Raw genomic sequence first — 24,262 nt, 5'->3', positions numbered from 1 at the left:
TCTGTGGCTTCTAACCAATACTCAGCCACATTCGGAGCTACACTAGATACGCCCCTAAATATCTTTACTCCATTGGCCCGGAGCCACTCAGAAATAGACCCCCGAATTCTATTTCCCGTACTTGCCCCAACAACCCTTTACAAAACTCGGAGCATTGCCTGGGACAGAGCATTGTCCCCGGTACCTTGATCATGAGACTCTACCTTCATTGCCGGTGGTTTTGGTGCATCTGTTGCCGGCACATGTCCTGAAGACGAAGATTCAGCCTGAGCATTACCTCGGCCACGTCCACGGCCTTTTCCACAAGCTGCTCGTGTACTCATTTCGTATTATCTTATTAAGAATTTTATGAATCAGTTTAATATTTCAGTGTTTATTACAGATGTCTTATGAATAACAGTAATTTAGAGTTTGAGTTTGCTTCCTTTTGCGGTAGCCTAACTATAGTTTCAGTCTACTTATCAAAGTTTCTACGGTTCCAGTGTTACTCTAACTAAAGTACCATGATAAGGTTTTGTACAAGCATATAATAGATATTTCAGAAACAATCAGAAAGGCTCAGAAAACTTACAGACTTGGGCCGGAGATTCAGTGTGCCACCTTCTAAAAAACCAATTTTAGGAAACTGATTTTAATCTTTAAAATCATCTATTTGTAAAGAGGAAATACTGGAAACATTCTCGAAAACAATTTATACTCAAGTTCCTAAAACACGATTTTTGAAACCTTTATTCTATGTTTCTTTAAAAACTCCCACTTTTAGACCCGTTCTACAGTCGAGTTGTTGCAACTTGGCTCTGATACCATTAAAGTAACACCCCAAACCCGGCCCAGACGTTATGGCTAGATCTGACGTGTCACATGGACTTACGACTTAGTATGCATTCGTTAGTTTAAGTGATTGGGGTGGTTTTTGTAAAAACAGCAGTTGAATGAAAAGCCGATTTATCAATCTTTAGGCTATCCATTTGTCGTTCTTGTTGAGTCTAGAAAACGTTCATTAATTTTGAAAACCCACGTAGCCTAACACTAGCAGTTTCATCATAGTATAAATATAATTAGAAAATAAAACCATAGCAGAAAAAAGAAATTTAAATAGCGGCCTTATTACAACTTAAAACCCAAAATTAAATCAGAATATAAAAATAAATAAACTAACTTAGAAAAACCAACTTTGCAGATGATGTGGCCACTCCAAATCCCTCACAGCTCCAAGCACACTATGGTTGGGGATTTCCTACAAAGATGAAAATAAAGGGTGAGTTTGGTAAACTCAGTGTGTAACATAACCCAACCATAGCCTAAAACAGATCAAACCTTGGCCTTGGCCCAGTACAGAAATCAGAATGAAACCCATAGGCCCATAGCAGATACAGAACAAATATATCATGAATGCAGAAATCCCAACCCAGAGCCATCCATAACAGCCCCGTACCAGCCTTACACCATGTGGGGAGACTACTCGACCCACCCAACCGCTACACACCACAGAAATTGCAGCGAGGCTGCCAGATATTGTGATGAAGTCACCAGATACAGATATTGTGGCTAGGCCACCAGAACAGATATATATATATGTGGCGAAGCCACCAGATTGCAGCGAGGCTGCCAGATATTCTGACGAAGTCACCAGAACAGATATATATGGCGAGGCCACCAGATTGCAGTGAGGCTGCCAGAACACTTCCTCCATCAATATAAACCCATGTCCCATGCAACATAAATAATATGTCATGGCATACGTATACAAAAACAGAACATCTTACTTTTCAGAAAAAAATAACCCTAGGGGTAAATTCATAATTTTGCATGCATAAGGGTATTTCAGTAATTATTACCAATTGCTAAGGTTTCATGCTCATTCTAACGTTTATCAAGTAATCAAAAGTACTTACCTCATCTTTTTACCAAAGTGGGTCTGTTGGCCCATTGGCCCATTTTCGGCCCTTTAAGCCCAAAAATACCGTTGTGCACGAAAATGTACACTCTACACTCTAATCATCCAAATGCACCATATTCATTAACAACTGTCTCACGAGTGCTCGCACGCTTGCGGGTTCACAAACTACCAATGTTTCGGTATTTCGACTTTTACCGGTTCAGTCTAAGGGAGGGTGTCATTTACTCACCTGGTTGATGACGATTGATGACGATATCTCCCACACGATAATCCTACAATCAATAACTAACACATTAGACTTACGAATTAACGATAACTAAAATAAATCCACGTCAACTAACCCAATCATCACACAAGTTAGTCAATTACGCACGAGGGGCAAAATTGTCATTTTACCCTTCAGGGGTAAATCGATAGTCCTACCCTACAGGGGTATTTTAGTAATTCTACAACTTATCCACTTGGGCCTACGGACCCATTGGGACCACATGGCCCATTTCAGCCCATCGCGGCCCGAAATAGCCATCCTACTGCTAGAGTAATGAGAAATACACACCTGTTAGGAACTGCAGTTAATTCGCGCTCCAAACACTCTTAGCTGACGTCCAACCCAAACGAGCACGTCACAAAGCGAAAGGGATCAGCCAAGAAGGGTATGCCTACTCTCCTCATGGTTTGCTCTATTTAAAGCCAGCTCTCCATCTACTCTTATGTTAGCTTCCCGACGTGGGATCCCTCCATCACCAGAGTTTAAAACCAACACCAACTCTTGCCGTCCCAACATAGCAAAATAATCAACCTTTGCGTGCCAAGGGATTTGAACCAAAGTCCTCTCACATGCCAACTCACGTCACCACCACTAGGCCATCAACTCATTTGTGTCATAAATCCAACACATTAAACTTTAAAGCGCACCTACTTACTTCCAGATTTATTGAAAAGAAAAACCAAAATATATTGCAAGAGCCAAGACTTGAACCTTGGACCCTTTGCTTCCTCTATGGCATCACTTCCTTGTCCCCTAAATGGTGCCACCTTGCCACTACACCACACTCTTTTTTGTGTCATCTTTTACCCCTTTACTCTTAAAAGCCCAAACGCCAATTGCATCATCTGTTCATAAAATTAAAATTTCAAAGACTACCACAGATTTAACTTAAGTTTGGGCCTTCCAAAGGCCCACTAACCTACTAAAATATATATTTTAAGCAACCAGAACACACACAAATTTAAAAAATCACAGAAACACAGAAAACCCAAAAATTGGGGCGTTACAAAGAGGACTATGTCAAAACAAGGATTTCACACTTGTCGAAGAGAATATTTGACACCACTCGCAAAGGTATGGTTCTATTTCATTCGATTCAGCCTTATGCCTATTTCACATGCTGCTACAATTTCATTAGAGCGAATGGTCTTATTATACTTGATTTTAACTGGAAAGACCATTGATATGGGAAAAAACATCTTAAGAGAAATGCAAAATTGTGCCGCTAGACATTCTGGCCCAGCTTACTTCCCTTTTACGATAACAATATTGTGCTTGAAAGGTAAAATTCTGGCAAACGTAAAGAAGGCAGGTTCTCGCTAGGGCACAGTAACAGATTGGGACCTCTACAGAATAGCTGGAGACTCTGTTCTACAGTAACAAGTTGAAGAAAGTGAGGATCCTAAAGAAGAAGAAGAAGATCCCACAGAGATCGAACCGATGCAATTAGCGGAAATCCCTGATAAGGCAGAACCAATAGAACCAGAAGCTGAGCCTGATGTCGCAACTTCAATGTTTAGAACTCCATTGCCTCGCCTAGATCTTCAGGATGAGCTATCAAAGTTGATAGACATAATGCAACATATGCAGTGGTAGCAACAAGCTTACTGGAGATATCAAAAAATAAGAGATGATTCAATGAGAAACGCTCTTATGAAAATATACAATGACCCGTTTATTTTTGTTTCTAAGTTTCCAGATTTCATAATCGAACCATGGATTCCATTACCGAAGAAGGAGTGAATTGATTCATACAAAAAAAAAACATGATAAAACAAAAGATGAGTCAAATTCGGAAGGATCTACAGATAAATAAAGAGAGGGGATCTTAACTTTATTTTATCTTTGTTCTTAGATTATTTTAGGATTAAGTTTAATTAGGAATTTTTATTTTCGCATAACAAAACAAGAGGTGGAAATAATTAATAAAAATGAACAAGTCGCAAAGTATAATGTGTAGCAATAGATATATACATGTCTAGGATTGGATTTAGAGAGAGCTTGGTACTTAAGCAATCAAATTGACTCACCTCCTCTTTTCTAAACTCCTATCTGATGTATAGTATCTATTCACTTTTAACAATGAGGACATTGTTCATCTTAAGTAAGGGGGATTGAAAAATTGAAATTATTTCCACTTAGAATAAATTTTACTTTCAGTTATGATTAGGATATATTTTGTTCAATAATTTGAAATTTTGTTAAGTATGCTAAACTTCAATATAAATAAAGTTTGATTATTTCAATAAATTGTTATGTTTGCTTAATAATGACATAAATGTATTTTTAATAAAGCACGCAAATCGTACCATAAAAGTTTTAGTTCCTTAGGAAGTTAGGCATGCATGAAAGTTTAAGTCTCTAAAATTGACTTAGTAGTTTCTTGAGGTTAAATCCTAGGAAGCATGGAATGTTGAAAATGATTTAGGAAACTTTTGTTTGGATCGTTTAAGCCTTTCAAGCCAACCTTGATGAAATTTTATCCCTTAAAACCTAACTTTGAGACTATATGGCCTAATTTTATTTGAACCCTTGCAAAATTTAGCCATCACTTTTCTCTTAATTATCTTGAAATTGTCCCAAACTCTCGACTCAGTACTATTCAGAACATTCTTTGAAAATAAGTTTGGGGGAATTGAAAAGAAGTATCAAATGCTCAAAAAACTTTGTAGTACACACAACAAAATGCTCGTGTAAAAAAGAAGAACAAAAAGATATGTACTTGAAAGAAAATAGATATACAAAAGAGCATGTGGAAGCAAAGAAAGTTGGTGTATTGAAGGTAAATATTCCAAAGGTCCAATTGAAGCTGAGTCTAGGGTTTTTCTTAGCCTAAATTTATCTATATTTTAGCTACCCCTAACCTAGCCATGATACAACCTATTTAAACCTATTGATTCAAGTTTTTATGCTACCTACATTAGTGGAAAGAAATTGCTATGTTCAACACATGAAGGCATAAAATTACCAAATTACTAAAATACCCCCAATTGTAAAATTACCAAAGTACCCCCGGTTTATAAAATTACCGAAATACCGTCGATTGTAAAAGTACTAAAATGCCCTCGATTTGTAGAATTACCATTTTACCCTCGATTTATAGAATTACCGTTTCATCCTCGACTTAAAAAATTACCATTTTACCCTCGATTTATAGAATTATCATTTTACCTTCGATTTAAAAATTACCATTTTACCCTCAATTTACAAAATTATCGTTTTACCCTCGATTGTGAAATTACTGAAATACCCCTATCGGATAGAATTACCAAAATACCCCTAGTTTGTAAAATTACCAAAATACCCCTAATTTGTGAAATTACTGAAATACCCTTGTAGGGTAGAATTACCGAAATACCCCTGTAGGGTAGAATTATCGAAATACCCCTGTAGGGTAGAATTACCGGAATACCCCTGTAGGGTAGAATTACCGGAATACCCCTGTAGGGTAGAATTACCGGAATACCCCTGTAGGGTAGAATTACCGGAATACCCCTGTAGGGTAGAATTACCAGAATACACCTGTAGGGTAGAATTACCGAAATACCCCATAGGGTAGAATTATCACAATACCCCTGTAGTGTGACAGCCCTAAACTGACCCTAGTCGAAAATTGGTTTCGGGACCACAAAACCGAGCCCTATAAGAAATTAAAAGATATATTCCGTGTTTATAATGTGAGTAAATGCATGTGTGAAAGTTTCATGCATTAATTTGATTATTTTTATGTGAATATAGTTAAAAAGGACTTATGTGAAAAATATTAAAATTGTGGTAGGTTGAAGTGTAGTGGTCAAATATTGCATGGCTTAAAATATGGGGATTTGCATGTCAAATTCCCCATTTTTATGTAAGTGGCCGGCCATGATGATGGTTGAATAGCCATATATGCATTATATATTATATTATAATAGTTAATGGTTTAAATTTTAAAATAAAAAAAGGGGAAGCCATACATCCTTGCCTTGTGCTTGCCAAATGTTGAGAAAGAAAGAAGAAATATAATTATTAAATGATATTTGGCCACTACATAGGTAAGTGGACGGTAATGGACCACCATTTAAAAGGTTTTGATATTAAATTACAAAGATTAATTTAGTAATTGGCTTATTAAAATGAAATATAATAGAAGATGGTGATAAAAACAAAGTTACACCCATCCTTTCTTGCATTTTTGCCGAAAACCATAAAGAAAAGAAAATGGAAATGAAGCTAGGGCATTCGGCTATGGTGAATGTATAGATTAAGGTATGTTTAATGCTCTTTCATTGAAAATCCTTGTATATTTGGAGTGGTCATCAAGTATAGAAGTCAGCTCATGGCAAAATTTTTGTAAATGGATGAAGATGACATTTGGTCATGGATGTTTATATTTCTTTGATGTTGGTTTCGATGTTTTGTGTATTGAGGGTTGATAATAGATGGAAGTCGAATGGTTGTTGTATGTAGATAGCATGCATGCTAATAATGTTTTTATTTTCTACTTAATATCTTATTGATTATGAGTTAACATGAATATTTAGTTGAACATATACCTTGAATTATGTTCAAAAATTTTAATTGATTAGTTGTACTCTTCTTTTTGCTTTTGAATATTCGAAATATTGAAGGTGAAAGGCTGGAAAATTTCAAGTTGAAATGTTGTCCAAATGTTGGAAATTTAGCATGCATATTCTTTTATTTAAATGCTTTGACCGAATGTTGGAAGTTAACTTGCATGCTGTCTGGTTGCTGCATGAGGGAGTTAAAATTGAACTTAAGATAGTTTATTACTAATTAATTTGTTGCTGTAATGCTGTAAATTATTGGCTGTCCACATTAGGACAAATTTATGGTACTTAGCTAATTAATATGCTGCTGTAATACTTAAATTATTGGCTCTCCAAATTAGGACAAAATCATGGTGTTATGTGCTAGCATGATATGTATGTGTGATTGAAGTGAAAAATGTTTAGATGATTTATAGTAATTGGCTAATGTGTTTTTGTGGATATACATGCTTAAACAAGATGCACACATGAATGAATAGATAGCTTGGTGTTGCATGTATTCGGTCATAAAGGTGCACATGAGGAAATGTTAGATTAATTGTATTAAATTGCTCAATGTGATTAAAAATGCGTATGACCATTTTGTGTTTGAGCTAAAGGTGGCCATATGACCTATCAAACTCCTTGTCATATTCGGCCATAAGCTAGCATAATGAGACTTTAATAAGTTAAATTTGTTTGAATTAGCTCAAGAGCTTAGAAGACCAAAGTTGGATAAGGGAAGGGAAAAAGTGATCGAATAGCCGCCGAGATCGTTCGACCACATCCGAGGTAAGTTTTAAGTGATTAAACGTTGAGTAAATTCAATCATAATAGGACATAATGAGTTGATTTTATAAGATATGATGTGGCCATGATATGTCTTAAACTCAAATGGTAAGTTCATAAGTGTTTGGACTTGGAAATTTAAGAGCAAATTGTAATAATTTGCTTTGGACAGCAGCAGTAATGTGATTTTAGAAAATCACTATAAATTGTTGCTGTGGAATTATAGGCTGAATAAAATATGTAATCAAAGCTTAGTTAGTCTAGTTTCTTATAAAAGAGACGTGGAAGCGAAGAAATTTCCTATAAAGAGATATTTAAAGTTGTGTGGGACAGTGTCAGAATGACTCTAAAATCCCCTGTTCTGTTTTTGGAAAATCATTATAATTTGTAGAAAAATGGTTATAAGATAAGATTTATATTCTTAGACTCCTTAATGAGTCTAGTTTCAAATGAAATCAAATAGAACACATTATGAATTCTGTACAATGAAAAATTTGATTCGTAGTGAAGAGTGGTCAGATTAGTCAAACAGTGAAACAGGGGAAACTTTAAGAAAAATCTGGTACTGATTGGCCAAACCTAAAATTCTAGAAATTTTATGGATGGAAGATATACGAGTCTATATTCAGGGAAAATTAACGGCAAGTGATTTGGAGTTTTGTAGCTCCAGTTAGAAATAATTTAGTGACTATTGCTCAGGAAAACAGCTCGTAGTGAATATGTGATTTTGTTGTAAATATGGATAAAACTTGTTTTAGTTGCTCATAAGCTATTGATTAAACCCATACGTGAATTCTAAATCGTGATATTGTAAAACGATATATGAGTGCTAGACGGATCTTCGATATTAAAATTTGTGAAATTGTAAGTTTATGAGTATTCGAATATGAAATGATAGTATGGCGTGAAATTGAATTATTCATTGGAAAATGATTGGTGTAGATTCGGCCAAGACAAAGTGTATACATGATAGTATATGTGGTATGTGAAGTATATTTGGATAATTGTGATGTGAATACATGAAAATTTATATTTTGATTTAAGATTTTATGTGATGAATGTGAATGTGTATATATGTGATAAGGCCGAATGGCCAATTTGATAAATGTGAGCATGCATATGTGTGATAAGGTTGAATGGCCAATGTGGTGAATATGAACATGTATATATGTGATAAGGCCGAATGGCCAATGTGATGAATGTGAGCATGCATATGTGTGATAAGGCCGAATGGCCAATGTGGTGAATATGAACATGCATATATGTGATAAGGCCGAATGGCCTATGTGATGAATGTGAACATGCATATATGTGATGAGGCCGAATGGCCAATGTGATGAATGTGAGCATGTATATGTGTGATAAGGCCGAATGGCCAATGTGGTGAATATGAACATGCATATATGTGATAAGGCCGAATGGCCTATGTGATGAATGTGAACATGCATATATGTGATGAGGCCGAATGGCCAATGTGATGAATGTGAGCATGCATATATATGATAAGGCCGAATGGCCAATGTGATGAATGTGAGCATGCATATGTGTGATAAGGCCGAATGGCCAATGTGGTGAATATGAACATGCATATATGTGGTAAAGCCGAATGGCTAGTGTAAAATATGTAGGCGATGTGCGTATATTGTGGCCGAATGACCAAATGTGAAAGGTGTGTATTATTAGATATTTGATGAGGCAAATGAATTACAAATATGACAGTCGATGTGAATGTTGTAACATGTGATTAAATGTACATGAAACTTGGAAATATATTCCGGGTGAGACCCGATGACTACGTGTGGAGAGTATGTCCGGGTAAGACCCGATGACTACGTGTGGAGATTTTGCCCGGGTAAGACCCGATGACTACGTGTATAGATTTTGTCCGGGTAAGACCCGATAACTTCGTGTGGAGATTTCGTCCGAGCTAAAGGTCTCGCCGATAATCCGAGTAGAGGTTAAAGCTATAAGACTTCGTGATAAGAATTGCTTATAAATATATTCAATGCGAAAGGTTAAACAGGTATGTACTCCAAGTTTATATGTGAGCTTGATTTGAACTAAATCATAAGGTAGTTATGTGATGCATACGAGAGCAATCTATGAGACTATTCCTATGATTATGTGACATCGGATCAGTGTGAGAGGTTATGTGAAATCATACGATATATCTATGTCACATGAGCTCACTTTTATGTGAAAGTTTATCTGCCTATTGTATATGATGTGATGTGCATATTCGGAAAAGGGATGGTATGCCCGAAGGAAGAGTGAAATAAAAATACGAACAACTATGTTATAATTTGATTGTTATCTGTGGACGCTGCTTAAAACTTACTAAGCATTGTAATGCTTACTCCGTTTACTCTGTTTCCTCTGTTTTATAGATCTCATTGCGAAGCTACAGGCTCGGGGATCGTCAGCAACTAGTCACACTATCACTATCCACTGTTTGGTACTACTATGTTTTGGATTATCTTATGGCATGTATAAATAGACTAGTGGCGGAAGAATATTTTTGGTTAATGTATATAAGCCATGCGAAAATGACATCTTTTGAATGTTTACTTAGTGAAGTTTAAATTTTACCTCTGGTTGTGCTTAGTACTTATTTAAACGGACGATCTTTATTTCAAGAAAAAGTTCAAAATTTTACTGTTCTGACATGAGTTACAAGTCCGGTAATGCCCCTTACCTATTCTGGCGACGGTTACGGGATAGGGGTGTTACAATTTATTGGTATCAGAGCTACAGTTTAGTCGATTCTAGGACTAACGTAGCACGCGTGAGTCTATTTATACATGCCATAAAGTGATAAAGTGATAGTGTGATGATTTTTTACTATTAAAATGTGTTTATTGTATTGTAATGAATCTTGATCCCGATCGAGCTGTAGCAAGCTTCTGACTATGAGAATTTGCGATATAACTTCACTTGGATATGCTTAAATTATTAAGTTGATCAGGTACGCGTCATATACTCGTATTTGAATTTTGATTTGGATTGAATTATAAGGGTATAAGTGATACAATTTTGAAAGAGTGTTATGACTATAAATGTGATCTTTGTATGTGGCTATGGAACTGAAAGTTGAATGGTCGATAAGCATGTCGTGTTTGTATTCAAGTAATGTAAAGGATATACTAATGTGTATTATTATATATATATAAGTACATGAGAATTGAGAGTTAGATACCCGGGCTAAGTCCTGAAGAGCATTCGTGCTGGTGTTATATCCGGGCTAAGTCCTGAAGAGCATTCGAGTTGGTGTTATATCCGGGCTAAGTCTCAAAGAGCATTCGTGCTAGTGATATATCCGAGCTAAGTCCCGAAGAGCATTCGTGCTGGTGTTATATCCGGGCTAAGTCCCGAAGAGCATTCGAGTTGGTGTTATATCCGGGCTAAGTCTCGAAGAGCATTCGTGCTGGTGTTATATCCGGGCTAGGTCCCGAAGAGCATTCGAGCTGGTGTTATATCCGGGCTAGGTCCCGAAGAGCATTCGAGCTAGTGTTATCCGGGCTAAGTCTCGAAGAGCATTCATGCTGGTGATGTGTATTCGGGCCTTCGTGCCTAGTAGGCTTCGTGCTGGTAATTTGAACAAAGTTTAAGTGTTCATTACTATGCGAATTCAAAGTTAAATGAAAGGATATGTTTAAAGGTGTACATACATGATGTTTATAGACTTGGTTAAGTCATTTCAATGTGTAACAACAAACGAATAAGGGCACTATGTGTGCAAATAATTAGAGGCACTGAGAGTGCAAGTTCTTCAACCGAGCACTATGCGTGCGAGATCGGTCAGTAGATATTAAGTGAGTAAAACAAGATTCATGTAAGACCTCGTATGGAACGAAGGCATTGATTTAAGATGGTGGATATGTTGTTAAGAAATGAATTCATGTTATAAATGTGTTACAGATTTAGTTTATAGAATGCTTGGTATATGAAGTCATATGTGCTATTGCTAAATGACCCCTATTTTTGTTAATCACATTCAAGAAATTGTTTCGATTAAGTTCGACATTTGAAAGTCTGTAAGAATTTTTGATGAATGTTGATAATTTTGGATATATGGGTTATGTGCTAAAATAAATCCCATGCCGGTATACTATATGAGGCTTTATGCCAAATCGATTGTATACGGGTATCGTTAACGGTGATTGAATGTGCTAAATGAATTCAATGTTCAAGTATGTGGAAGTTGATTTCCTGTTGGAAATAGGTTAAGTTGAATAGTGAGATATGATGGAGTTATAAAGGATATTTATTGGGATGTTTGAGTATATGTGTACTTTCGGTCAGATTACAGCTTATACATGAATGAAAATGTGGGTTACAAATATGTGGGTTGATGATGTGAATCATACATGTTAATATGTGCTTAATATATGTTTGAAATGCATTTGCGAATTAAATTAAGTGATTATTGCTTATGAAATCAAGAAAATGAGATATATGTGCATACCTGTAGAAATAGTTATGTATTTGTTTTAAGATAAGAAAATGATCTTTTAGATCGATGCGAAATCAGTAATGAATTACAATTGCTATCGATGAGCTAATGTTTATATGGATATAATTCAATAAGAGGACGTTATCCTATTTGCCGGTAAGATTTTCGGGGACGAAAATCCCTAAAGGGAGGGAGAGTTGTGACAGCCCTAAACTGACCCTAGTCGGAAATTGGTTTCGGGACCACGAAACCGAGCCCTATAAGAAATTAAAAGATATATTCCGTGTTTATAATGTGAGTAAATGCATGTGTGAAAGTTTCATGCATTAATTTGATTATTTTTATGTGAATTTAGTTAAAAAGGACTTATGTGAAAAATATTAAAATTGTGGTAGGTTGAAGTGTAGTGGTCAAATATTGCATGGCTTAAAATATGGGGATTTGCATGTCAAATTCCCCATTTTTATGTAAGTGGCCGGCCATGATGATGGTTGAATAGCCATATATGCATTATATATTATATTATAATAGTTAATGGTTTAAATTTTAAAATAAAAAAGGGGAAGCCATACATCCTTGCCTTGTGCTTGCCAAATGTTGAGAAAGAAAGAAGAAATATAATTATTAAATGATATTTGGCCATTACATAGGTAAGTGGACGGTAATGGACCACCATTTAAAAGGTTTTGATATTAAATTACAAAGATTAATTTAGTAATTGGCTTATTAAAATGAAATAAAATAGAAGATGGTGATAAAAACAAAGTTACACCCATCCTTTCTTGCATTTTTGCCGAAAACCATAAAGAAAAGAAAATGGAAATGAAGCTAGGGCATTCGGCTATGGTGAATGTATAGATTAAGGTATGTTTAATGCTCTTTCATTGAAAATCCTTGTATATTTGGAGTGGTCATCAAGTATAGAAGTTAGCTCATGGCAAAATTTTTGTAAATGGATGAAGATGACATTTGGTCATGGATGTTTATATTTCTTTGATGTTGGTTTCGATGTTTTGTGTATTGAGGGTTGATAATAGATGGAAGTCGAATGGTTGTTGTATGTAGATAGCATGCATGCTAATAATGTTTTTATTTTCTACTTAATATCTTATTGATTATGAGTTAACATGAATATTTAGTTGAACATATACCTTGAATTATGTTCAAAAATTTTAATTGATTAGTTGTACTCTTCTTTTTGCTTTTGAATATTCGAAATATTGAAGGTGAAAGGCTGGAAAATTTCAAGTTGAAATGTTGTCCAAATGCTGGAAATTTAGCATGCATATTCTTTTATTTAAATGCTTTGACCGAATGTTGGAAGTTAACTTGCATGCTGTCTGGTTGCTGCAGGAGGGAGTTAAAATTGAACTTAAGATAGTTTATTACTAATTAATTTGCTGCTGTAATGCTGTAAATTATTGGCTGTCCAAATTAGGACAAATTTATGGTACTTAGCTAATTAATATGCTGCTGTAATACTTAAATTATTGGCTCTCCAAATTAGGACAAAATCATGGTGTTATGTGCTAGCATGATATGTATGTGTGATTGAAGTGAAAAATGTTTAGATGATTTATAGTAATTGGCTAATGTGTTTTTGTGGATATACATGCTTAAACAAGATGCACACATGAATGAATAGATAGCTTGGTGTTGCATGTATTCGGTCATAAAGGTGCACATGAGGAAATGTTAGATTAATTGTATTAAATTGCTCAATGTGATTAAAAATGCGTATGACCATTTTGTGTTTGAGCTAAAGGTGGCCATATGACCTATCAAACTCCTTGTCATATTCGGCCATAAGCTAGCATAATGAGACTTTAATAAGTTAAATTTGTTTGAATTAGCTCAAGAGCTTAGAGGACCAAAGTTGGATAAGGGAAGGGAAAAAGTGATCGAATAGCCGCCGAGATCGTTCGACCACATCCGAGGTAAGTTTTAAGTGATTAAACGTTGAGTAAATTCAATCATAATAGGACATAATGAGTTGATTTTATAAGATATGATGTGGCCATGATATGTCTTAAACTCAAATGGTAAGTTCATAAGTGTTTGGACTTGGAAATTTAAGAGCAAATTGTAATAATTTGCTTTGGACAGCAGCAGTAACGTGATTTTAGAAAATCACTATAAATTGTTGCTGTGGAATTATAAGCTGAATAAAATATGTAATCAAAGCTTAGTTAGTCTAGTTTCTTATAAAAGAGACCGTGGAAGCGAAGAAATTTCCTATAAAGAGATATTTAAAGTTGTGTGGGACAGTGTCAGAATGACTCTGAAATCCCCTGTTCTGTTTTTGGAAAATCATTATAATTTGTACAAAAATGGTTATAAGATAAGATTTATATGCTTAGACTCCTTAATGAGTCTAGTTTCAAATGAAATCAAATAGAACACATTATGAATTCTGTACAATGAAAAATTTGATTCGTAGTGAAGAGTGGTCAGATTAGTCAAACAGTGAAATAGGGGAAACTTTAAGAAAAATCTGGTACTGATTGGTCAAACCAAATTCTGGAAATTTTATGGATGGAAGATATACAAGTCTATATTCAGGGAAAATTAATGGCAAGTGATTTGGAGTTTTGTAGCTCCAGTTATAAATAATTTAGTGACTATTGCTCAGGAAAACAGCTCGTAGTGAATATGTGATTTTGTTGTAAATATGGATAAAACTTGTTTTAGTTGCTCATAAGCTATTGATTAAACCCATACGTGAATTCTAAATCGTGATATTGTAAAACGATATATGAGTGCTAGACGGATCTTCGATATTAAAATTTGTGAAATTGTAAGTTTACGAGTATTCGAATATGGAATGATAGTATGGCGTGAAATTGAATTATTCATTGGAAAATGATTGGTGTAGATTCGGCCAAGACAAAGTGTATACATGATAGTATATGTGGTATGTGAAGTATATTTGGATAATTGTGATGTGAATACATGAAAATTTATATTTTGATTTAGGATTTTATGTGATGAATGTGAATGTGTATATATGTGATAAGGCCGAATGGCCAATTTGATAAATGTGAGCATGCATATGTGTGATAAGGTTGAATGGCCAATGTGGTGAATATGAACATGTATATATGTGATAAGGCCAAATGGCCAATGTGATGAATGTGAGCATGCATATGTGTGATAAGGCCGAATGGCCAATGTGGTGAATATGAACATGCATATATGTGATAAGGCCGAATGGCCTATGTGATGAATGTGAACATGCATATATGTGATGAGGCCGAATGGCCAATGTGATGAATGTGAGCATGCATATGTGTGATAAGGCCGAATGGCCAATGTGGTGAATATGAACATGCATATATGTGATAAGGCCGAATGGCCTATGTGATGAATGTGAACATGCATATATGTGATGAGGCCGAATGGCCAATGTGATGAATGTGAGCATGCATATATATGATAAGGCCGAATAGCCAATGTGATGAATGTGAGCATGCATATGTGTGATAAGGCCGAATGGCCAATGTGGTGAATATGAACATGCATATATGTGGTAAAGCCGAATGGCTAGTGTGAAATATGTAGGCGATGTGCGTATATTGTGGCCGAATGACCAAATGTGAAAGGTGTGTATTATTAGATATTTGATGTGGCAAATGAATTACAAATATGACAGTCGATGTGAATGTTGTAACATGTGATTAAATGTACATGAAACTTGGAAATATATTCCGGGTGAGACCCGATGACTACGTGTGGAGAGTATGTCCGGGTAAGACCCGATGACTACGTGTGGAGATTTTGCCCGGGTAAGACCCGATGACTACGTGTAGAGATTTTGTCCGGGTAAGACCCGATAACTTCGTGTGGAGATTTCGTCCAAGCTAAAGGTCTCGCCGATAATCCGAGTAGAGGTTAAAGCTATAAGACTTCGTGATAAGAATTGCTTATAAATATATTCAATGCGAAAGGTTAAACAGGTATGTACTCCAAGTTTATATGTGAGCTTGATTTGAACTAAATCATAAGGTAGTTATGTGATGCATACGAGAGCAATCTATGAGACTATTCCTATGATTATGTGACATCGGATCAGTGTGAGAGGTTATGTGAAATCATACGATATATCTATGTCACATGAGCTCACTTTTATGTGAAAGTTTATCTGCCTATTGTATATGATGAGATGTGCATATTCGGAAAAGGGATGGTATGCCCGAAGGAAGAGTGAAAAAAAAATACGAACAACTATGTTATAATTTGATTGTTATCTGTTGACGCTGCTTAAAACTTACTAAGCATTGTAATGCTTACTCCGTTTACTCTGTTTCCTCTGTTTTATAGATCTCATTGCGAAGCTACAGGCTCGGGGATCGTCAGCAACTAGTCACACTATCACTATCCACTGTTTGGTACTGCTATGTTTTGGATTATCTTATGGCATGTATAAATAGACTAGTGGCGGAAGAATATTTTTGGTTAATGTATATAAGCCATGCGAAAATGGCATCTTTTGAATGTTTACTTAGTGAAGTTTAAATTTTACCTCTGGTTGTGCTTAGTACTTATTTAAACGGACGATCTTTATTTCAAGAAAAAGTTCAAAATTTTACTGTTCTGACATGAGTTACAAGTCCGGTAATGCCCCTTACCTATTCTGGCGACGGTTACGGGATAGGGGTGTTACATGTAGGGTAGAATTCCTAAAATACCCCTGTAGGGTAGAATTACCGAAATACCCCTGTAGGGTGGAATTACCGAGATACCTTGTGGGGTAAAATTACCATTTTGCCCCTAAAGTGTTAAATGACTATTTTGCCCTTGTGGCCAAGTGACTAACTTAGACTGTGTGGTTGACGAATTTGATTGTGAATATATGTTGGTATATGAATGACTTGATTGTGATTGTTTGATTCAAATATGGGCATGACATTCTGCATACATGACATGTTGCATGGGTTGGGATTTTGTACGGAGGAAGATCTGATCTGTTAGGATCGCATGGTTGCTTGACGACTGTAGATCCACCGAAGTCTTAAGAGCCGTATATTCGTACTGATTTAATAAGGTGGCACAGGTCGCCCAAGACGACTGTGGACCGATCAATGGCTGAGTGCCTATCATATTTACCCGAGGCTGTGTGTTGACTATATTACCGTCGCTGATGGCTATGTGCCTAACATGATACAGCTACCAATGGCTTAAAGCCTTCTGATTATGGCTTTGTGTCAACCTACATATGGCTCTGTGCCAACCTGATTATGGCTGTGTGCCAAATGTATTTTCCTAAGGCTATGTGCCAATATATGGTTATTGACGACTCTGTGTCGATCACATTTACCTAAGGCTGTGTGCCGGTTATGTTACTCTAGTTGATGGCTATGTGCCTAACATAATGCAGTTATCGATGGCTTTGTGCGACGTATTCTGTTAAGTGGCTTTGCCACATTACCTGTTTCTGGTGGCTATGCCACAAATATCTGTTCTGGTGGCTCTGCCACAATATCTGTATCTGGTGACTCTGTCACAATATCTGATAACTGAGCAGTAATGCTGTAACTGTGGAGTGTAGGGATGGGTGGGTTGAGCTATTCCCCACATAGAGTGTAGGGCTGGTACAGGTGGAGTGTAGCGGTTGGTTATAGGCTGGATTGGGTTGGGATTGCATTCACATTCTGATTTTTGATTCTGTTACCTGATACTGATTCTGATTTTGATTCTGTTACCTGATACTGATTCTAATTCTGATTCTGTCACCTAATTCTGATTCTGATTCTGATTCTAGTTCTAATAATGTTTCTTATTCTGTAATGGGTTAAAGCCCATCTGGTACTGTCTGTTAAAATGGGCTAAGGCCCAATTGATACTGAAACTGTAAGTAGGGCTGGGGCCAACTTTTAATTCTTTTATATGACTGACTGTTCCTTTTATTATGTAGGGGATTTCACACTGAGTTTTCATAAACTCACCCCGTTTATTAACCTTTCAGGTAATTTCCAGCCTTAGACGGACCGGGGCTGCGAGGGGCTCGGAGGAAGCCACACACACTGTTTATGTTATAGTTTTGATTATTGCTATTAAATGTTTTTATGTGGGTTGTAGTAAAGCCATTGTAATTTTCTGGATTTCAAATTTGGAATTTTATTTATTGTTCTTATAATTGCTAGTATTAGAACACGGTTTTCCAAAGCAACTACTGTTGTTCAAAACATCACGTAACCACAATTGTTTTTAAATCAAGCTTCTGCAACTGCCAAGATTTTTACAAAGGTGTTAAAAATTTTATTCAGCTGAGGTTTCTAACAAGGTTTAAAAAGGGTATAAGTTTTTAATTATTAAGAAGGGTTTTTAATGGAAACATGGTTTTCGAAAAACACTTCAATGTGACATGCGGGATTCGAGCCAAACGTCCAAGCTGGGTTTGGGGTGTTACATTTAGTGGTATCAGAGCCTGGGTTGCAACAACTCGGCTGTGGATTGGGTTTTCAAAGGTTGAATTTCAGAAAAAAAATTTCAACCACGTGGTCTGTTTGAAGTATTTCTCTTAAAGATTGTGGCACACCGAGTCTCCGGCGCCGAATCCGTAAGTCTTCTGAATACTTTTGTCTGTTTAAAAATTGAAATACTATGGATTCCTTAGATATTGGTCTGAATTTAAATTTGGTATTTATTTTATGTGGATGTGATGTTTTGATATAGAAATTGTATATATGTGTGATAAATATGTGGCTGCTTCTGTGAATAAGTGTTGTATGTATGAGATGTTTCAAGTTCTAGTTGAAGTGTGATAGTGATAGTAGGATCAGAGTGCGCAGCGGTAGCATAGTGGGGTAGGTGTTACACGACTACCCTATTAGATGAAAATTTCGGGGATGAAATTTCTTTAAGGGAGGTAGAGTTGTAACACCCTGAATTTGGGCCTAGAAGTTTTGGGCCTTGATCATGGGAGCGGTTGAAGGCAGCTTATAATATTCTATTGTGCGTGAAAATTTCTTAGTTGAAGGCTTGTTTTAGTGGTTAAGTGTGCTGAGAAGTGTTGGGGAAGTCCTAGGTTCAAACCTGGTTGCAATTGTTTTTAAATCAAGCTTCCGCAACTGCCAAGATTTTTACAAAGTTGTTAAGAATGTTATTCAGCTGAGGTTTCTAACAAGGTTTAAAAAGGGTATAAGTTTTTAATTATTAAGAAGGGTTTTTAATGGAAACATGGTTTTCGAAAAACACTTCAATGTGGCATCCCAGATTTGAGCCAAACTTCCAGGCCGAGTTTGGGGTGTTACACAGCATGCTAACCCAATCAAATTGCATAGCTAATTAATTGGATTGCAAAAATGCCCTTGAAGGCTTCGTCAAACTGCAAACAAACCCTTCCACTGTTCGCGTCTTTCTAAATTTGCCCCAATCTTAATATAGCAAGTTTGGAAACTTCAAACTTGCCACATGTGTAGCCAGCCATGAGAGGGATCTTTGGCCACTGATTTGGCTATTTTTATCAACCCTCTCACCCTGTAGAAACCCCCATTGGCTGCTCATTTCAACACACCACCACTTTCTCATCTCTTCTCTTCTCTCTCAACTTTCTCTCTTTATTTTTCCATCTATTTTCCTTTGTCCACTTGCCGATTTCACCTCTTGAAAAAGAGTCTTTCATCTATCATTTGTAGAAGCATTCAAGTGTTCATAGAAGCCTTGGTTCGACAAGAACAAGTGAATAAGGAAGAGTGGAGCAACTCAGGCAAGCCATAGAGAAACACCAAATTTGCTTCTTGTTCCCTATCTTTTTAAATTCTATTGTTGTTATGATGAATTTTTCTATGAATAGTTATGTTGATATATTTATTTAATTAATATGGCTTAAACTTAATTCATGTTAGGTTGATTTCATTTCATCTTCTTAATTTATTAAAATTGTGTTTGTGTTGTTATAGGCCTCGGTAAGATGTTTGATTAAGTAAAACCATGACTAAGTTATTCTTGCATTAAAATTATAAGGTAACTAATGAATTAATTATTTAAACGGATTGAAATTGTAATTAAAATATACATTGTTACCTCACGTAATCTTTTATGTGCTTATATGATTAAATGAATTGTTTGAATTAGGATAGAGATATGTACAAGAGATTATTTTAATTTCATAAGTATGTATGTGCATTAACACATTTTCCAATTAAAGTTTGTTTAATCGGTTGAATTGACATAGAGATATAGTCAAGAGATGAATGGATTTTTGTAGGTAAGTATGTTCATAAGTTAGCAAATTATCGAATTACCGTGAATTTATTCGTAACAACATAAATATGAGTTTAATAATTCTAAGTTAAGAAATGTAATTAATTTAACACAATTATGTCATCTTGATTAAATCAGCTTTTGAAATCGTGCATTAGAACTTTATTTTATTTTATATACTTTACTTGTTTTATAGTTTTTAATCACTTTTCAATTCAAAATATTTCTCCAACAAACTTTTTTAAATTGCATTCATAAATAATTCTTTTCACAGTCCATGTGGGTACGATAATTCGATATTTACTTGTCACTTTATTACTTGTTGCGATTGTGTGCACTTGCACATTTCTGTCTTTCCACTTGGCTATCAGCTTTCAAGTCATCTTCTTATAATTCTCGAATTCTTTGCAAAACAATGATCTAGTTTCAATTTAGCCAATACAGAATCATTCCTATAATCAACATATTCTTTCCCGCATTCAGACTAGGTCAGTATAAAACTTCCCTTCAGTAAGACCTTAAGTTGCTCAAAACTTTCAAAGACATTTATCGAGTTTCTAAATTACAATTGAAGAGAATTTTCTCAAATCTATACGAATTCCATTTACTAAATTTACATAATACAGAAAACCAACCTCACTGAGTCAACTCACATTTACTAACTTTCACAAAACAAATTCTCGTACCAAGTCTATTAAACAATTTTCAAATGCTAAGCGTGCACGGATTATGTCTTCATCTAAATCAAGATATTATCAACAAGCACAACCATAAACTATCCAAATTAAACTGGAAAATGAATTAATCAATTTACAAATTAATGAGACATTAATTAATCCAGACAATAGTACCAGAATTTATAGTGGTCACGTCAAGTTCAAAATCAGTTTTCAGCATATCACAAACTTTAACTAGCAACTAATAATAACCAGATCTATATTTACCTTAAGAACACTATTACAACTTTTTAACTGATCAAATGGGTTGTCGATACGAGATAAAATATATTTATTCTTTGTCCTGAATTTATTCAGTTTTCACATTCAAACAAAAATCTAGAATTTCTTCAGGAAATAGATCAAGAAACCGACTAACAATCGATATATGATAAATCCTTGATCCCATTTCTTGAGTATCAAGAAAACATATATATATATCAGAAATGCTTACAAGTCAATTTCTTCTGTAGAGATAACTGAAACAACTCTGATAATATTATATGAATTAATTGGACTCAACCATAATATAACACCCCTAACCCGTATCCGTCACCGGACTAGGGTTAAAGGCATTACTGGAAAAATCAGAACATTTTACAAACAATTCAATAAAATCATCCACAACATAGTCAAACATCATTATAAAGTCCCTTATATAGGTCATCGAGACCTTAATCATGCTTTAGAAAGTGGTCAAGATTAAACCGAGCTCATACAACGTAACACCCCAAACCCTGTCTAGACGTTATGACCGAATCAGTGATGTGACATTGTAGTGTCTTTCCAAAACACAAATTGACAAATATTTGTTTTCCATAAAAACTTCTTTAGATTCTAAAAAGGTTAGGATGACTAGTTCCTTGTGAAAACTCAAGTTAATTAAGCAAAATATTAATTATACTGGTTTCTCAAAATTTAAAACAGTGTTTGTGCAGAAGCTTTTAAAACGTAAGGCGTAAGCGTGATGATTTCAAAAAAACATTGGTTGATGCTTTCTTGAAAATACGAATCCTATTACTAATAGGTAAAATCAAAATAATTAAATTCCCAAATTAAAATAAACTTTAAAAGGCCTTATTACATAACGAAAATGCAATATCAAATAAGATCTAAATTATAGTATTTTAAATAAATTAACTATGTCGAGTGGCCACCTTCGAGTCCTCTGTCGCTTTTATCCTTCTAAGCCTAGGGATTTCCTGCACAGATAACAGATGGGTAAGTTTACGAAAACTCAGTGTGTGAAATCCCATGATAGCAATCAATCAGAGAAAATGCAATCTGGGCTTAAGCCCTTTAGTTCCAGTTAGGGCCTTAGCCTCTTTTTCAGAAACAGTATCAATCTGGGCTTGAGCCCATTTTAGTAACAGAGGCAGTCTGGGCCTTAGCCCATTTCAGTACAGTATGCAAACAAAGAGTCCTACCTAATCCATCCACTACACACCATCTCCGTACCAGCTCTACACACCATGTGGGGATAAAATCGACCCACTTAACCCCACACACCAAATTATACCCATCTCGGTACTAAAAACAGTATTTGCAGCAGAATTGCCAGTAATAGGCTTATAGCCTTTCAGTACACTCCCTCCAATATCATATATTTAAATATCCCATGCCATGTAATGTAACATAATATCATATGTGTATACAGAAATGTCATGCTCAAAAATAGTCATACATAATACAGGGGTATTTTAGTCCTCATAGGGGTATAATGGTCATTTTATCAGTATGGGGTCTAAGTATACTTACCGACCCAACAGTAGGTCCACAGTCGTCTTGGGTGACCCATGCAACCTTAACAGTCAATCAATGATAATGGGCCAACAGCCCACGTTGTGGGCCTATGTGGGCCCATACTCTCGTATGGCTCACATAGCATAGAAATGGCTTTAGCCGTGTAGTTTACTAGCCTAACCCATAATTTACCACACATTGTGCTATTTTTTTGTGTGGGGCCTACAAGCCCATTGGCCTACACGACCTAGTTCGGCCAAAAATGGCCCAATATCGTTTCGGCTCATGAAATCGCTCATGGCCATCTCGTCGACAACACAGCCTCATTTTACTAGTCAGCCTACCACACAGGCAGCTACATGCCAGTGTGGAGTCGATGATGCACTCTTCGATTTTTCAGCTTTTGTTGTTTAATAGTTTTTGCAGTGAGATTACACACTTGTTGATTAGAAGACGCTAATCTCCATGTACTCCAACCTAAATCCAATTATGACTCAATCTCAGTCCTTAATCACTAGGGTTAAACACCACCAAATCCGAATCGTATGCATCACTTACCTTGATTCAACAAGTAGGGTTTAATACTCCCTTAACCAGTGATTACCCACTTCTTGGCAAAGATCTGCATTAAAACCTAATTTTGTTAAATAAAACCCTAAATGTAAACCACTTGAACCAAGTGAACCACTTACCAAAATGTAGAACTATGAGTGGAGGGTAGTAGCAATCGGCCTACAAACAGTACACCCTAAACTGATGTACAAGATAGTTCAGTCACCCCTGACAGTACCCAATAGAGAATAGCCAATGTTAGAGGGGAAGAGAAGAACTATTAACAGGGAACAAAGAAAACAACACCTGCACTTGCACTTGAAATGGGGTATTCGGCTAACCCCACACAATGAATAAAGAAGGAAGTCGAAGAAGAATGAGATGAGGGGAAAAGAGGAGTCTAGAGTACTTACCCCAAAACCAAAACACAAGAGGTGGAGAGATAGAGAGAGTGATGAGGTGTTCGACGACCCGAGAAAAGAAAGAATGTTCAGCACAAGCAGTGACAGAGGCAAGTCAAAAGAAAATCGTAAGATTAAAGGGATAAGAAGAGAGAATCGGCCTAAAGATCTTGACTAAACTTTTGAAAGAATTTGAAAAGGGAGGAATGAGGAGGTAGTCGGCCAAAAAGAGGGTTGATCTTCAGAGAAAGGAAGAGAAGAGGTAATTGGTCGTCCAAAAGACCTAAGGAAAATGAGCAAACCCGCAAAAGCCTCGAATGGTCCCTACACTACACTCAGCCCTAAGAAGCTTAATATCAAAAATCGACGAAAAGAAACAAAGTATTCCCAAAGATAGAATTCAGCCACAAGAGAAAAATAATCGTAAAACAATATCAATCCTACACTGACTGCCAAAGCCAAACTTTGCAAAAATTGAGAGTCCTAATTCGGCACACCCTTTTTCCACCCCTTCAAACTCCTAAAATTCCTCCCCTTATCACTCCTAGGATCACTCAACATTATCCTACCTAACCATATCTCCAATAGCATAATTTTGCTCCAACAAGTCCCTAGAATTCAGCCACACTCCCCACATCCCCTCAGCACACCAACCGTCCAAGCTTTTAGAGTTTCAGTTATATACAACCACCTACATGGCATGGCA

Source organism: Gossypium hirsutum, chromosome A10 (genome assembly GCF_007990345.1).
Source record: "Gossypium hirsutum isolate 1008001.06 chromosome A10, Gossypium_hirsutum_v2.1, whole genome shotgun sequence".
Classification (NCBI taxonomy): domain Eukaryota; kingdom Viridiplantae; phylum Streptophyta; class Magnoliopsida; order Malvales; family Malvaceae; genus Gossypium; species Gossypium hirsutum.
This window is presented reverse-complemented; position numbering follows the sequence as displayed.